The sequence below is a fragment of the Cricetulus griseus genome, chromosome 5, assembly GCF_003668045.3.
Source record: "Cricetulus griseus strain 17A/GY chromosome 5, alternate assembly CriGri-PICRH-1.0, whole genome shotgun sequence".
Taxonomy (NCBI): Eukaryota; Metazoa; Chordata; class Mammalia; order Rodentia; family Cricetidae; genus Cricetulus; species Cricetulus griseus.
The window spans coordinates 76,266,834-76,283,934 of record NC_048598.1 but is presented as its reverse complement, the minus strand read 5'-3'; positions in this window follow the sequence as shown (position 1 = coordinate 76,283,934).

The window sequence follows — 17,101 nt, the reverse complement described above, 5'->3', positions numbered from 1 at the left end:
GAGTTGGGGGAAGAATAGAGGAGAACAAGAAAAGAAATACCTTAACAGAAGGAGCCATTATAGGTTTAAAGAGAAATATGGCACTAGAGAAATGTCCAGAGATATACTAGGGTGACCCCAACTAAGAATCTAAGCAATAGGGGAGAGACTATCTTAAATGCCCTTCCCCTATAATGAGATCAATGGCTGCCTTATATGCCATCTTAGAGCCTTCATCCAGTAGCTGATGGAAACAGAAGCAGAGACCCACAGCTAAGCACTGAGCTGAATTCCTGGAATCCAGTTATAGAGAGATTGAGGAGTGATGAGCAAAGGGGTCAAGACCATGCTGGGGGAAAACCCACAGAAACAGCTGACCTGAAAAATGGGAAGCTCATGGACCCCAGAGTGGCAGCTTGGAAACTAGCATAGGACGGAACCAGGCCCCTTGCATGTGTGTGTCAGTTAGGAGGCCTGGGCAGTCTAGGGGGACCTTGGTAATGGGACAACATTTATACCTAGTGTATGAATGGACATTATGAGCTTATGAGCCCATTCCCCATATAGTAGGGCCTAGGACCTGCCCTAAATGATGTGACAGACTTTTATGATCCCCCATTGAAGGCCTCACCCTTTCTATGTAGCAGAAGAGGAATGGGATGGAGGGCCGGTGGGGAGCACAGGAGAATGGGAAGGTGAGGGAACTGGGATTGATATATAAAATAAGATTGTTTCTAATTTAAATAAAAAATAAAAAAAGAACTTTGGTCATTAGACTAGAGAGTCAGCTTGGGGGTTAAGAGCTTTTGCAGAGGACCGAGGTTCCATTCCCAGTGTCTGTGTTAGGTGGCTCACAGCTGCCTGTAACTCCAGCTCCAGGGGATCCAATGCCCTCTTTGGGGTGACATGGCATCCCTTATATGCATGTATGCACATCCACAAACGCTAGCAAAATAAATGTCTTTTTAAAAGAACTTCCTCTGATATTTAGGGTTCACCATAATTCTAGGATTACCTCATCTTAATGGCATCTTCAAAGACCTTATTTCTAAGTGACATCACAAGTTCCATGGTTATGGATTTGAGGAGACTGTCTTTGAATCTGGTTCTGAGTTCTTGTAGCTTCTGGGTCTACTGCAGTGCCCAAATGAGAACTTGCTGTCCACACAAATTGGGAAGGTAATGTGTGCCCTCAATGATTAGCAACAGTGGATAGTGTGCTCATCGCATTCCCACTATCTTAGGGAGGGGTACGTGGAGGTGAAGGAGTGGGTGGGTATTCTGTGACCAGCTCCCAGCAGTGCTGTGACGTGAAGGTACACTGCTATTCCTCTTCCCCTGGCAGCCATACTGAGAAAGTCCTGTCACATAATACAATGACGCATTTGCACCTGCACTGGAGCTGTGGACCCTGTGATAGGGGTCCCCAAGAGGGTGGCTTGGCACTGAAACTGATCATTTAGGGTGCACTCACATAAAAAGCTAAAGGTTCTCAGAGGGAAAGGCAATAGACATTCTTCTGTGTAGGGGACTATCTCATGAAATATCTCTAAAGGCATCTGGGTAGAAAGAATGGGGGTCACTATATTGCTGGTAAACACTGAACACCCTTGGAAGTTGCTACACTCTTCACACTGTCCCCATGTGTGGAAAAACACAGTTCTTCCCATGATTTTAAAACAGCTTCTGGAGAAAGTTTTAACACTGTGGTATAACAGCACAGGTTATATACAGAAAATAGACATAATAAAGTTCTTTAAAGACAGTGCACAGTAGGTAAGACAGACTTTGAAGGGACATGAAACTCAAAAGAAGACATGGAGTTTTGGGATTTGTTTGGGCAGTGAGCACTCTGAAATAACACTGTGGCATATGTTAAGTAAACTCAGCAATATATCCTCCTACACCCCCCAACACACACACACACTTCCAGTGCTGGAGATCAAATTAAGGGCCTTGTGTATGCACTGAATTACAAGCCCTGTTCACCCAATAGTATGTTCATAAACCGATACCTGTAGCAATAGATGACAGAACAGGAACAGCCCCCATCTATTACCAGGCATATCTGACCCAGAATTCTACATGACTAGACAGCATAATTTTCTTTCCTCACTATTTATAGCAAGTTATTACATTATAAGCAATTTTCTTTCTATCTAGTTTATTCACTGTTATGCATGTGGTACATGTGTGTGTGTGTACACATGCCTATGCATGTTCAGAGGCCAAAGGATATCCGGTGTCCTGATCCAAACATCTTCTGCCTGAACTTGGAGCTATTCTGGCAGCCAGCAAGCCTCAGAGATCATCTTGTCTCTGCCTACTATAGTTCCGGAGTTAAACGCCCAGATTTTCACTTTACATAGTAAACTAGTGAGGTCATACATTTCCCTGAATAAACTTTGGGGAGTTGTGCCTCGTTTTACCATTGGAAACTTAGTAAGCAAGATCACAATGCTAGAAAAAGAATAGAGAACAATTTGGATAACAATACTATAATGGAAATGTTTTCAAATAGCAAACACATGAAAAGATTCAGTTGAGAAAGCCCCATGGAAAGAATAGACAGGCAAATAGCTCAGAAAATATTTTCAAATGAAGCAACAAGGAGTTAAATATTGCCCCAGTAAATGTTATGGCTCATCTGTATAGAATTGTTGTATGTTCTAATGAATGATAAATAAATAAGTCAATATACATGGAGTCCCTAGTTCCTAGCACAATGGGTATTACACAATGCTTAGAAAAGGTGATTCAGAAAATAAAAATGTAAACGATGGACACAGATTTAGCAAGGTATTGTGCTACAACAATGTTGGGAGATTAAGATTGGGCTTTGGGGTGTGTTTGTGTTTAGGTGGAGAAGTGCAGCAGTATGAGGATCATTAAGCACTTAGTTCAACAGAAGGAAAAGAATATATGCCAAAGGAAATCAGGCAAGAAGTGTGAGCTTAAGCACAAACAGGCAAGACAGCCTTCCACAACTAATGTCAGAGGCCTCCTCAGGAAATCAGTGAAAAATGAGCAGTAGAAACTGTCAGGTCCATAGGAAATTCCACTCCCCTAGTTAGAGGGTCCATTCCCTTCTACCAAAGGAGCCATTCCTCATTTTGGAAAAAGCAGTTGCCAAGTGTCTATAAACAGCTGTAGTAGATGGTTCTGGGCAAAAAGCATTAACTCTCCTTCCTGTCCAGAGGGATGGACACTTAGAGGCGAGACACAGATATTTTCAGCACAGTGAGGTGACCTTTAAGTCCATACTTAGAAAACAACCAAAGGGATTTAAAAGTTTGAGCTTGAGACTCTATTAGTAATAGTTACCAGTACTTTATAAGGCTAGATTAATAGCTCATCAGAACTCTATTAGGTTAATGTTGAAACTGAACTTTTGTGCTCCTAATATAACACTAGCAGAGGGAGAGGAAAAAAATCCAAAATATTTCTCATTTTCACATACCTTAAATCACTTCCTGAGGACATGTCTGTTCCAAGGTATGGTTGAGGGAAAGGTTTTGATTGTAGACATGAGGAAGAGTACAGCCAGGGGCTTCTGGAAGAGTCTAGAGCAGGGAGAGAAAGGAGTAGATTGCATATGACCAGCAGATTGGATGTGGTCATGAAAGGGAAAAAGGAGAGAGTGACCAAGGAGAGGAGGGTGTGGGCAAAAGGAGACTAAGTGAGAGGGCCAAGGGGCTGGGCAAGAAAGGATGACAAGAGAGAGAACCAAGGCAATGCATAACCAAATGGCATGGTTATATAGGGATGAGAAACTGGGGAGGGACACACATGAACTGGAGTTTAGGGTAGGAGGCAGCATGGGAAGACCCGAGAAGAGCCAGATGGCCAGTTGTACTGAGTGAGCCTGTACTCAGTGAGCATCCAGCATGAACTTTGGTATGCTAATAGGCACCAGAGATGGTTATTTGTCCTCTCTGGCCATGGTGAGGAAAGGCTCCTTTGATAGAGGGGAATGGGTCCCAGAATTTGGGGAAGCGGGGTTTCCCTTGGACCTGACAGAAACAACTCTGGAGACATATGTCTCTACTGTACCCCTGTAGGAGCCTCTACTGCTCCCTTGTACATGTCTCTGTTGCACACCTGTACAAGTTCATAGTGTACCCCTGTAGGAGTCTACTGTTCCCTTGTAGACATTTCTGTTGCACACCTCTACAAGTTTTTAGTGCATCTCTGTAGGAGTTTCTACTGTGCTCCCATAGATGTCTCTACTAAGCCCCCAAAGGAGCCTCTAGTGTGTCCTTTTATGAGTCTCTACTGGGGCCCTATAGAAGTCCTTGTATACCCCATGTAGATCCATAGAAATCACTTCTCCAGCTCTGTGGAATGAATCTCAGTGTGATTTTTGGGGGTGGGGATTTCGTGCTTCGAACAGGGGATACAGTTCAACCACTAGTCCTAGAGAAAGAATGTCTAGGATTTCCCAAGTGTTGTTTTCAGCACAGAACCAACACACCATGCTCCTCATTCATCCCATCCTTCCCCTCACTATCAGCAATTTCACTTCCATATGGTTCCTTTACCTTCAAGTTACATTTCTCCTAATTAATTATTAATTCATGTATACACTGGATCTTGTACATAGCCTTGACTAGCCTACAGCTTCTTTTGTAGACCAGGCTGGCCTTGAACTCACACCCGCCTCTGGCTCCCAAGTGCTAGGACTAAAGACATGTGCCAATATGCTCAGCTAATTTTTATATCTTTATTTTTACTTTATTTTATGTGCATTCATGTTCTGTCTACATGTAAGTCTATGTACCATCTGCATGCCTATTGCTCATTACTGGATATAGAGACACTTGTGAGCAGCCATGTGGATGCTGGGAATTGAACCCTGATCCTCTTGAGGAGCAGTCCCCTTAACTACTGAGCCTTCTCTATACCCTCTGCTCGCCTAGCTTAAAATAGTAGCCCGAGTCCTTTCATTTTATGCCGAGTTCTCCTTTGTTTACCTTCTACATCTCCAACCTTGTTCTTATCCACAGCTTTGCTCTAACCTCTCTGTCACTTTCTTGACATGGAGCCATTGCCTTCTGTCTTTGAAGTCACTGTCCTTGAGTCCTGGAAGTTTCTTTCTTCATTGTTATCACACGACCCCACCCACATTTTTAGTTTGAAAAGTTTCTATCCTATATAAAAGTAGAGAAAATAATACAATCAAGATTCATCTATCCTCTACCTTAACTTCACCATATTGCTGTTTTGTCCTGTTTTCTTCTCACCACCCCACCTCACCCTAATAGAGCTCTCTGTTTCTCTGTTTCTGTTTCTGTTTCTCTGTCTCTGTCTCTGTCTCTCTGTCTATCTCTCCTCTCTCTCTCTCTCTCTCTCTCTCTCTCTCTCTCTCTCTCTCTCTCTCTCTCCTGTGTGTGTGTATGTGTTGGCAGAGCCTATAGGTTGTCTCAAACCATTTTTTGTCTTTGTGAATCTAGAGTCCTCCATTCTGTTTTGTGGGTTGTTAGGTGGCTGTCGCTTCTGTGAAGTGTTCAGGCTAATTGTCTTGCATAATGCCTGTCATTTGGACTTCTTTGACTTTCCTCTTCAAGGTTAGATACAGGTTAAGCACTGACTTCTTGTTTTATTTGTGTCTTGGCCATAAATCTACATAAATCATGCTGTGTGTTTCTAGCTACGTCATATCATGATGTCAACTTTGTCCCATTACTTGTGGGACTAAGTTTGTTTATTATATTGTCTGCCAAATTTCCTCATTGTGAAAGTATCTTTTTCCATTTGTGGTCAAGAGGCAATGCTGTGAGACCATGTGCTGTCCCCTCGGCTTTCTTTTGTGGTCCTAGGATGCACAGCTTGTCCTTTCCATCAAGCTGCTACAGCCCAGATGATCGCAAAGCAGAAATGTTTTAGTCTACTTTCCTTATTGATGATGTTTTTATGTTGAAAGGTAAATTGAAACAAAATGAAAAGACATTCCTTACTCTCTTTTTGGGTCTATGGACTGAGGATTTCTTTTCCTTTTATAATTCAAAGCCATCATTATTATTTTTAGGCTCATCTCAGGCAAACAAGGCTCCTAAGAGTCCCTTTAAACCTTATGGCCTTTTAGCAGAGGCTATCTGAGTCCTTCAGCCCTCTCTTTCTATGTTCCTTTTTGTCATTATGATGAAGTACCCCAGCAAATCAGCTTCGAGGAGGCTTGGATCAGACTTTCTGGTCTCAGTCAAGGACCATTTGTACCCCAATATTGTGAGTTTATGGAGGCAGAGGAGCATGGAAGGTAGAGCTGTTCTGGGCTCATGATAACCAGGAGGCAGCAGAGTGAGAGGGGAAAGGTCCAGGGAGAAGATATGTCCTTCCAAGTCATGTCACCAGTGATTTGCTTTCTTTGTGTAGGCTCCACACTGATTTCCACCCCCCAAACAATGCTGTGAAAGTATAAAGCCACTGGTGTTTTAGTTCATTGATTAGGTCAGCAACATCATGATCCAATCATTTTCCCACATGAGCCTGTTGGGCAGATATTTCATTTTCAGACTCTAATACCTGCTTTCTGCCCCCAGGTGTTCCAGCCTTGCCTTGTGCCTTCCCTGCTCCGTGCCTGGAATTAGCTTCTCTATGCACAGCCTGTGTGTATTTCTGTTGAGTTGTTGGGTTTTGTCACCTGAAGCACTGGATTGGATTATCCAAGCTCCTTACTTGAAAATGTTTTCTTAAAGATTTGTTTTGTGTGTATGTACACCTGTATGCTTGCACATGTGCACATGCCATGATGTGTATATGAAGGTCAGAGGACAACTTATGGAAGTCGGTTCTCTCCTATTATATAGGTTCCAGGGATTGAACTCAAGTTGTCAGGCTTAGTGGCAAGCACCTTTACCCCTGAGCCATCCGGCAGACCAAAACTCTATCTGCATGAGGCTTGTAACATGACTGTTAACTGGCTGCCTTCGTGATTTTAGTGACTTATTCATTAGAGACATTACTGCTTTTGAGAGATTTGACATTCTGGGCAAATAGGTACAACCGCTACCCTCATGCTAGCTAGTAGCTTTGAGATCTGTCACTGAAGTAGGAAATTTTTAAAGCAAAAAATGGGTACCAAGGAGTCACAAACTGGTATTGTCTGGAGCTCCCTGGGGGTTAAGTCCACTACCCCTGATAATGCCTGTCTGTCTCTAGTTTCCACTGTCAAGTTAGCTTCCTTAAATACCAGCTCCAAGAGGCAATCCCCCATGCCTGAGTACACGAAGCCATCTGTTTTCAAGGAAATCAAACCAAAGCCTCTTATCAAGGTTCTAAAATGCTCACAACCCCAGCCTTCTTTGCAAAGGCCCTCCTGCCTCACCACGCTTCACATTTGCCTCGCTATGTTTCATGCTCCTGCTGGCTCCCTCCAAGTTAGAGATTGTGCTCACAGTCTCTAATACCTGGCACCCTCAGAGCACAGCAGGTGCTTGTGCGTGGGAAGGATCAGGAAAGGCTCTTGGCTTTCCTTTGTATGAACATGTTCATGCCATCTGTGCTCTGGGTTCCCTTGCCTGGCATGCTTTCCTGTCCTTCTCCGATCTAGACCTAGTCAATTTTCAACAAGCTATGATCAAGATCCCACAATGAGAGGATACATACTCCTGCCCTCCATTACTGCCTTAAGAAAGTGTGTGTGTGTGTGTGTGTGTGTGTGTGTGTGTGTGTGTGTGTGTGTGTGTGCACGCGAGTGTGCATGCATATGTAGCTGTAATCTACAACAAGAGAAAAAACATTCTAGACCTATCTGCATAGAAAACATAATACTAGGGTGTGTATATGGGGATGGATTACAGTCACACGGCTAGGCAAAGGCAGTGGGAGCTGGAAAGTTTGCATGGCCTTCCCTGCCTCTGTGTGACTGTGATCCCCATGGGAAGAGAACTGGACATATGGTACAGCTCCAAAGAGTCAGGAAGCAGAGGACAGCTGACAAAGAAGCTCCAGCACAGTGTAGTAAGCCTTAGTGGCTCAGAGGAACACTTCCCATGTAATGCATTATTCTAGAAGACTCTGTGAAAGATGTTTCAGGGTGATGTTAATATTTAAATCAACAGACTTTGAATGATTTGATACCGTGGTTGGATTCATTCAGTTCAAGTCCTAAACCTAAACCCAAGGATTCTGGAAAAAGGAAGAATTATACCAGCAGGTAGTCTTTAGACTTGAACAGCAGCTCTGCCCTGGTCTTTAATCTATTTGGCTAATCTAGAGAATTTATGTTTTGAATGGTGTATCTTTAGCTGGATGTGGTGGTGTATACCCCTAAACCCAGCACTCAAGAGACAGAGGCAGTTAGATCTCTGTGAGCTCAAGGTCAGCCTGTTCTACAAAGCAAGTTCAAGTATAGTCAGGGCTATTACACAGGGAGAAACCCTGTCTCAGAAAAGAAAGAAAAATGTATCTTTATTTCATTTCATCATTTTATTTCTCCTTCTCCTTCTCCTTCTCCTCTTCCTCTTCCTCCTCCTCCCCTCCCCTCCCCATTCTCCTTCTCCTTCTCCTTCTCCTTCTCCTTCTCCTTCTCCTTCTCCTTCTCCTTCTCATTCTCATTCTCATTCTCATTCTTATTCTTATTCTTATTCTTATTGTGTGTGAGAGAGTGGTAGCACATGCATAGCATGGTGAACATGTAAAGATTACAGCCCAGATTTGTGGAGCTGCTTTGCTGTTTGTCTTCTTCTATACTTAGGAGAGATACAGAGAGAGGTCGGACTTGAGTTATTGTGCTTGCATGGCACGTGTCTTTACACTAAGCTATTTTGCAGATAAATCACACAGATTTTAATATAACAGTTTTCCACAATCATGTCTTCCTGTCTGTCTCTGCCCACCCTCTATTACTAGTGGTTGTCTTTCTCTTGGTTACCAAGACACTTATCCAGAGTTCTAAACCAAAGGATGTAGAAAGAGCGAGTGACAGTGTTAAGAGTGGAGGTGCCACTGGACTGAGCATGACAAACTCAGGGATCACAAAATCACACATCTAGTTATAATTGGTCATTTATCAGGAATTATTTATTGTCAAGCACTGAGAACTCCATGAAGGAACATACATGACATACACATATCATAAAATATGTATCTAAACATAAATTCCTGTGTAAGTAAGCTTTACGAGGGAGAAGTCAATTAGAAGAACAGACTGGGGAGCTAGTATGGACTAGATGTGTGCTGAAAGCCTTTCTGAAGATTTGGGATATTTGTGGTGACTGAAGGAGGCGAGAAACAAATCCAGTGCAGATATAATGAAACAGCCCAACAGTGAGACAGAAAGGCATTTCAGAAGCAAGGGCGGCTCTCAGACTGGCAGCTGCCTTTGTGCACTGAGAGGAATGTTTCAAGAATCATATCACCAGGTAATGTATAATTCAAGAGAGACAACAAAATAGATATCAGACACAAAGGCAGAGGGCATTGAGAACCATAGACTCCTGCTGGAAGAGCTGCTAATCCACTTGTACTCCATGTGGAAGAGAAGGAACCTAACCAGTGGAGGGGAGCAGCAGTGATGAACAAAGAAATTGATCAGCAGTTGAATGAATATGGGAAAGAATGGAGTTTTGTTCTGTAATAAGGAAGAATGCAACATGGATGGGAGTGGCTCAGTAGGCAAAGGCACATGCCTTCAAGCCTGAGGACTGAGTTGGATCCCTGGAGGATCCAACCAATTCCCTCAACTTGCTTCTGATCTCCACACTTCTGTTATGGCATTCATGCAGGTGGTGAACACACACACACACACACACACACACACACACACACACACACACACACACACACACACAAGACATACTCTCTCTCCCCCTCTCCCTCCCCCGCCCTCCTCTCCTCCCTCTCCCTTTATTCCCCCTCTCTCTGTCTCTGTCTCTGTCTCTCTTTTTTCTTTTTGATTTTTTGAGACAGGGTTTCTCTGTGCAGGTGAGGCTGTCCTGGAACTTGCTCTGGAGACCAGGCTGGCCTTGAACTCACAGAGACCCGTCAGCTTCTGCCTCCCAAGTTATGGGATTAAAGGCGTGTGCCACCACCCAGCTGTGATATTCAAAAAATGAAATTATGATGCTTGCAGGAAAATGGATGGAACTGGAGATCCTGGCGTGAAGCAAAATAAGCCAGTCTCTGAAAGATAAACAAGTAGGGCATGCTTTTTCTGATGTGGAATCTATGAGAAATTAAACGGTCATGAAAGCAGAAGAGGAACTATTAGAGACCCTGGAAGGAGAAAGGAAGAGGGCAATTTAAAGATTGACTAGAGGTCAATTTGAGCCAAGTACATTCTATGCATATGAAATAAGAAGCTTTAAAGATCACATGCTGACTTGAGGGCTGAAAAGAATTAGCTGTATTTTCTGTACTTTAAAATTCTTAGGATTTTACACCAACAGAAGAGAGAAAGTAAAGGAGGTTTGGGGAGATGTTGAAGTGTTTGAAGTCCTTTGTTGATGAGGAGACAAGGTTCTGATTCAATTTAGACTTGGTTAGAAAAATATACAGCTCCTCTTCATTTCCCACCCCCTGCATCAGATGGAACCTTCCTTCCAAGGCTTCTGTAACCACCCTACACAGTTCCATTCATCTTTTCCTCCTCCACCACATAGCAGCCTGACCGTGACCATTCAGTTGGGTGCTTCGTTACATGGTGTCACTTGTCTGCTTGGTGCAGAGGGCACAGGTCTCCAGTTGTGCTGATTAACAGTTAGGACTGTGCTGAGAAAAGAGTGTTGTGCATCTGGTGCTTCCTCTGTGAGCTTGGACATGTGCCAGCCACACCAGGGATCCTTTAATCTGCAGAGTGAATTGTCCTTACTGTCTATTACTGCAGAGAATGGTGGCTGATTTGCCCACTCCCTTTGACTTCCTGAAGAACAACTCAGATTATCATCACGGATTGGTATGGTGGGTTGAATGAGAATGGCCTCATAGGCTCATATATATGCATGCTTAGTCCCCAGTTGGTGATGTTTGCTCAGCCTTCTTTTGTTATACCACCCAGGATCAGCTGTCCATGGGTGGCACTACCCTCAATGAGTTGGTAACCCCTTATCAATCATTAATCAAGAAGGATTAGGAGGTGTGGCCTTGTTGGAGATGTGTCATGGAGGTGGGCTTTGGGGTTTCAAAAGTCCATACCAGGTCCAGTGTCTCTCTGCCTGCTGACTGCAGATCAGGATGTAGCTCTCAGCTACTGGCCCAGTACCATGCCTGCCTATCTGCCTGCTGTCACACTCTCTGCCATGAGATTGGACTAATCCCCTGAAGCTGTAAGCAAGCCCCCAAATAAATGATTTCTTCTATAAGTTGCTGTGGTTTTGGTGTCTCTTCATAGCAATAAAACTGTAACTAAGATGGTTGGCAGTATTGCATAGCCAATGAGCACATGTCAATAGCCACCTCACACTTTCTCCATCTCACAACTTCTTCACCTCATACCTTCTCCACCTCATGCCTTCTCCACCTCAAACCTTTCCACCTCATGTCTTCTCCACCTCACAACTTCTTCACCTCACACTTTCTCCACCTCATGCCTTCTCCACCTCAAACCTTTCCACCTCATGTCTTCTCCACCTCATACCTTCTCCACCTCACACCTTCTCCACCTCACACCTTCTCCACCTCACAACTTCTTCACCTCACACTTTCTCCACCTCATGCCTTCTCCACCTCAAACCTTTCCACCTCATGTCTTCTCCACCTCATGCCTTCTCCACCTCACACCTTCTCCACCTCATGCCTTCTCCACCTCACACCTTCTCCACCTCACACCTTCTCTACCTCATACCTTTTCCACCTCAAACCTTCTCCACCTCACAACTTCTTCACCTCACACCTTCTCCACCTCACACCTTCTCCACCTCACACCTTCTCCATCTCACAACTTCTTCACCTCACACCTTCTCCACCTCACACCTTCTCCACCTCACACCTTCTCCATCTCACAACTTCTTCACCTCACACCTTCTCCACCTCATGCCTTCTCCACCTCAAACCTTTCCACCTCATGTCTTCTCCACCTCATACCTTCTCCACCTCACACCTTCTCTACCTCATACCTTTTCCACCTCAAACCTTCTCCACTTCAAACCTTCTCCACCTCATATCTTCTCCACTTAGCTGTTCTCACTTGACTCTTCATCACCTGTCAGCCCTGCTTAAGAACTTATCCCCAAGTGGCTCTGAAAGCAACTGGACTGAAGCCAGGGAGCTCAGCCAATAGTTAGTACTCCTTCTCCAGTCTTCTGGACTACTTATGTTGTACAACTAGCCCTTGGGTTCTAGATGCCCATGTTGCTTACATATTTGCATATAGCTTGCTTGCCACCAATGTATCATACCTCATATATGTCAATGCTATACATGTAATTTTATATGGCATTGTTTATGGAATGGGGACAAGGAAAACTGTCTGTATATGTTCAGTATGGACTCAACCATTGCAGACAACATGTGAAGGGCATACCAGTAGGAGTGTAGCCTGTTTTCTGAGTATGCTTGACTGAGTTTGCTTGAAAATGTGAATGCAGAACTCTGGGTCATGGAATCACCTGTGTTTCCCACCACTTCCTTCCTCTGTTGCATACTTTGTTATCTTCATCCTTGCATGGGATTTTCTCCCTGGATTCTAAACACTGACTCTATTCAGCATTTGATACTTACATGATGCTTTGGGCCTCATTTAGATCTTTCACTTGTACAAATGTCCCACTTTTAGATGTTTGCTTCTGCTCCCACTGGTATTTTCCAGTCTGAGTTTCTCCTTTGCCTTTCCTTCATTTCTCACAGCCTAAGCCAACAGCGTCTTGGCATATTGGATTCTAAGAAACCATTCTTAAACCCAGCACAGCATGACAGCAAAACATGTAATCATATCCATATGAGTACAAAGGATAAAGATTTTCAAAATGGATTGGGATGGTGACAGCTGTTTCAAGAATGCTGCTCTCTCTTTCAGCACTTTTCTCTCTAGCCTTGAAATAAGGTCAGGTAATAAAAAAGAACACATACCTTGTAATTCGATAGAGAAGATCCAACCCTCATCTTCTCTCAAGCATCCCAGCATCGATTTGGTTCTACACCTCCACTTATATTCCTTTTAATACAGCTGTTTCTTTCCTACTTTTAAGCTTTTGACTGGATACTTGTCTTTTTCACTTAGTGATAACTTCTGATGAATCACATTGGTGTTCCAAAGGAAGAGGTAGACTATTAGGTAACTGATTAGCAATTCATAGTAACATATACTTACTAGCTCATTCATGTGTGTCAGTCATATGGCATCTCCAATGGACCAAAATCAACATCCACCCTGTCTGTGAGTGAGGAGTTCAGCCTGGGTAAGCTGGGTCTTCTGCTTCTGGGACTCTCATAGGCTGTGGTGATGTGTAAATTGGAGTTAGAGTCTTGTCTGAAGGCTCACCTAGGGAAGGAGGAATTATTTGCATTCCTTTGTGGTTGAGAGCAAAATTCAGTTCCCAAATGGTTGTTGATCTGAGGGTCACAGCTTCTCCTTTGCTGCTAGCCAGAAAGCCAACCAAGTTCCTTGTGCTGAATAATCAGGGGGTGAATTTTATTACATTTGTTATTTATATATGCAAGTAATATATCATATCCACACTCAGTGGAGGAAATGTCGTGTGGCATAAATACCCACAGATGCTGGTGACAAGTTCCCAACCAAGAGAATGTCCACTGTGGGTCATAAAACATAGCAAGAAAGCTGTGGACTTTAGGGTTGACTGCCTTCTTTTCAACTTCAACTTGACACTGGGCGTGGCAGCACACACCTTCTGTGCTAGCTCATCTCTGCCAGCTTGACAGAGCTAGAGCTACTTGTGGAGATACTCAACTGAGAAAATGCCTCTGGGAGATTGGCCTATAGGCAAGCCTATGTGGCATCTTCTTGATTAATGATTGATAAGGGGGTCCCAACTCATTGAGGGTAGTGCCACTCATGGGTAGCTGCTCCTGGGCAGTATAACAAAGAAGGCTAAGAAAGCCAGGGATAGGAACCAATAAGCAGTGTTCTACATGGCCTCTGCTTCAGTTCCTGCCTCCAGGTTCTTGTGTTGAGTTTTGCTCTGATTCCCTCAATGAGGAACTGTGATCTCTAAACTGAATTCTCCCCTCTCCTTTTTCCCTCCATTTCCTTTTTCCTTTCCTCTCCAAGTTGCTTTTGGTCATGACATTTTATCACAGCAATAGAAAGAAAACAAAGATCCCAACACTTAGGAGGCTAGTCTAGGCTACCATGGTTCTGCCTCAAAAAGCAAAACAAAGGTGGAGGGATGGCTCAGTAGTTAAGAGTACTTGTTTCTCTTGCAAAGGGACCAGGTTCACTTCCCACAAGGCAGCTAACGGCTGTCTGTAACTCCAGTTCCAGAGGATTCAATGCCCTCTTCTGGCCTCCTCAGACATCAGGCATCCAACTGGCACAAATATACATGCAGGCAAAATGCCCACACACATAAATTAGAAATAAATAAATCTTAAAACAAAGAAAAGAAAAGTGAAATAATTCTTCTCCACCATTTGTTATTGAATAGTATGGGTTCACATCTTGGGTGAGTTCAAATCCAAAGCAAGTCAAAACACACAAGTGGAGAAATATCTGTTGCTTGTAGCATGTAAGGAAAGCTCAGGAATTATTTCTAAAAGCAAGAGACTCTTCTAACAAAGGAAATATGAGGCTTTGCATGGGGCGTCTATACATATTCATATGGCAGAGGACTTTAGGAGAAGACAGGTTTTCGAGCCTGCTCAGTTTAGGAGGACATTCCTGAACATGGTCAGTTTAAGGTCATACTTCAAGACTGGGAACATATTTTAGGGCATGTATAGTATATATTGCAAGGTCGAGACAGGAATACTTTTGGGCATGTCAGCTTACATCAAGTTTTAATTGACAAGAAGGAAAGGACACTCTGAAGGTTCATTAACATAGGAATTCCCTCTGTCTCTCTCAGTGACCAACAGACAGAGTACCAGCACCTGTGGGGACCCAGCAGTGATAATGATAGCACCCCATAGTTACTCTGTGTGTACTACTGACTTAGTATGCTGGAAGTACTCAGAAGGCCTGTGTAATAGCAAGTGCTCTCTAACTTCCAGATAACTGTATTGTTTCCCTTTGATGCTTTGTGTAGAGAAGTAGGGGTGACCCTTAAACAGTGTCATCCTTCTCTCTGGGATTTCACTAGCTTAAGCTAGGATCCTTCTCAGTTACTTCGACATCCCTGACATGTGCATAGGGTGGTTTTAAGATCATTGTACATCAACTGCATGTTACAGACTGGACAAATTGCTTCCTATTGATTTATTTCTGCTTCCTCCAGGGGAAGGTGGGATGCCACAAATGATAAGTAAAGTGTCCAAGGCCAACTATTCAGAAAGAGTCTCTGGGGACAAATTGATACTCCACAGTGTGGTTTCATCTCTCAGAACTGAAGTTGGGCCATCAAATATTAAAGGGCCTTCAGCAGAAGCTGTTGTCCTTTAAACAGCTCCTGGAGTCTTTTACTGGAGTTCACAGGAAAACTATCACCTAAAGGAGGACTTTGGAAAATCTTCCAAGATGATCTCTAAAGAAATTTTTAGCTTTGTCATTGTAAAGTGAATGGAATAGACTGTACAGGCATTTTTGTTTATGAATGTGATGTAGAACATAAGGAAGAGAAGGAGGTTTAAAATTAAGCCAGACAAATGCTCCCTATGTGATACTATGGGATACATATATTTGTCTTTGTTCTCACTTGCTGACCTATAGACCCTAAAACCCTCAGGGTCTCCAGTGAGACAAGCAAGCATGTCTTGGGTATGCTAAAGAGACAGATGATGGCTGTGGGCCACTAAGCATCTTTAGGATGGAGTAGGTCCCCAGAAAGACCAAGGGATGATTAGGGGATTTGAACCTTTGTGTCCATTCTTACCCTCTTTGAATAAGAAGGATGAAAGAGAGTCCCTCCACCCCTCAAGGTTATAGTGATTGTCAATGACTGATGATTTGTGTGTATGTACAGTTGCAAAATCCTTTGTGTGTACACTTAGAAGGCAAAGGCCAACACCAGATGCCTTCTCCTATTGCTGTCTGCCATATTTTTGGAGACAACTTTTTTCACTGACCCCAGTATTCACTATTTCAGTTAGACTGGCTCATGGGCAACTCCCTGAGATCTTCCTGTTTTCACCTCTCAGACCTGAGATTAGAGATGCTTGCAGATAAGCCTGCTTTTTTTCACCAGGGTTAGGGACCAGGGTCCTTATGCATTTACAGCAAACACATTAACCTTGGAGCCATTTACCTATCTACCACAACTGACTTCTTTTTTTTGTTAGCCTGAAACTACTCACTGCATAGACCAGGCTGGCTTTGAACTCACAGAGATCCACCTCTCAAGTGCTAATATTAAAGGTGTGTGCTACCGCACTTGGCTACATCTGACTTTTTAATGTGAGCTCTGGGGATTAAACTCAGATCTTTGTGCTTATAAGGTGTTACTGAAAGAAATAATTCTCACTTCAAAGAAATTAAAAAAAAACCCAAACAGTTAAATTTGGAGCAAAATGTGAGCGACCATGGCCCAGGAACATAAATTTAGTTCTCCCCTCTAATAGTCTAAAGTAAAAGCAGTTTCATGGAGCTTTGTGGTAATAGAACAAAGAGAGCTCTAGATCAAGGCATTTTTAAAAACACAGTGTTGGAAACATGAGAGAGGAGGATTACAGCGAGATGGGAGGAGTTCTTCTGTGGGCCTTGCAGGTGTCTGACAACATGCTTAGCTCTTTAATTGGAGGAAACTGGTGTTTTGCTAAGTTAAACTAAGTTAATACATTTCAAAGCAATTTTATCTGTTGTCAGGATGCTAGTACTACTTTCTTAGAGTCTTGATTGGGTTGTTTACTCTGGAAGTTAAAGAACTGAAAGGCAGGAAAACTCTTGAGCATGACGAGCAGCTGTGGAGACAGTACACAGAATCAACAGTTGAAGAATAGCTTGTATTGGTGATAAGGAATCACACACTTACAGCAGGCACATAAAAACAAGGAGAAAAAGCCCTACTCGTAGAGGGAGAAGGGGCTCTTCAGGAAGCCAAAAAGTTCCAGGCTCTTCTTGGGGGTTAAGGTT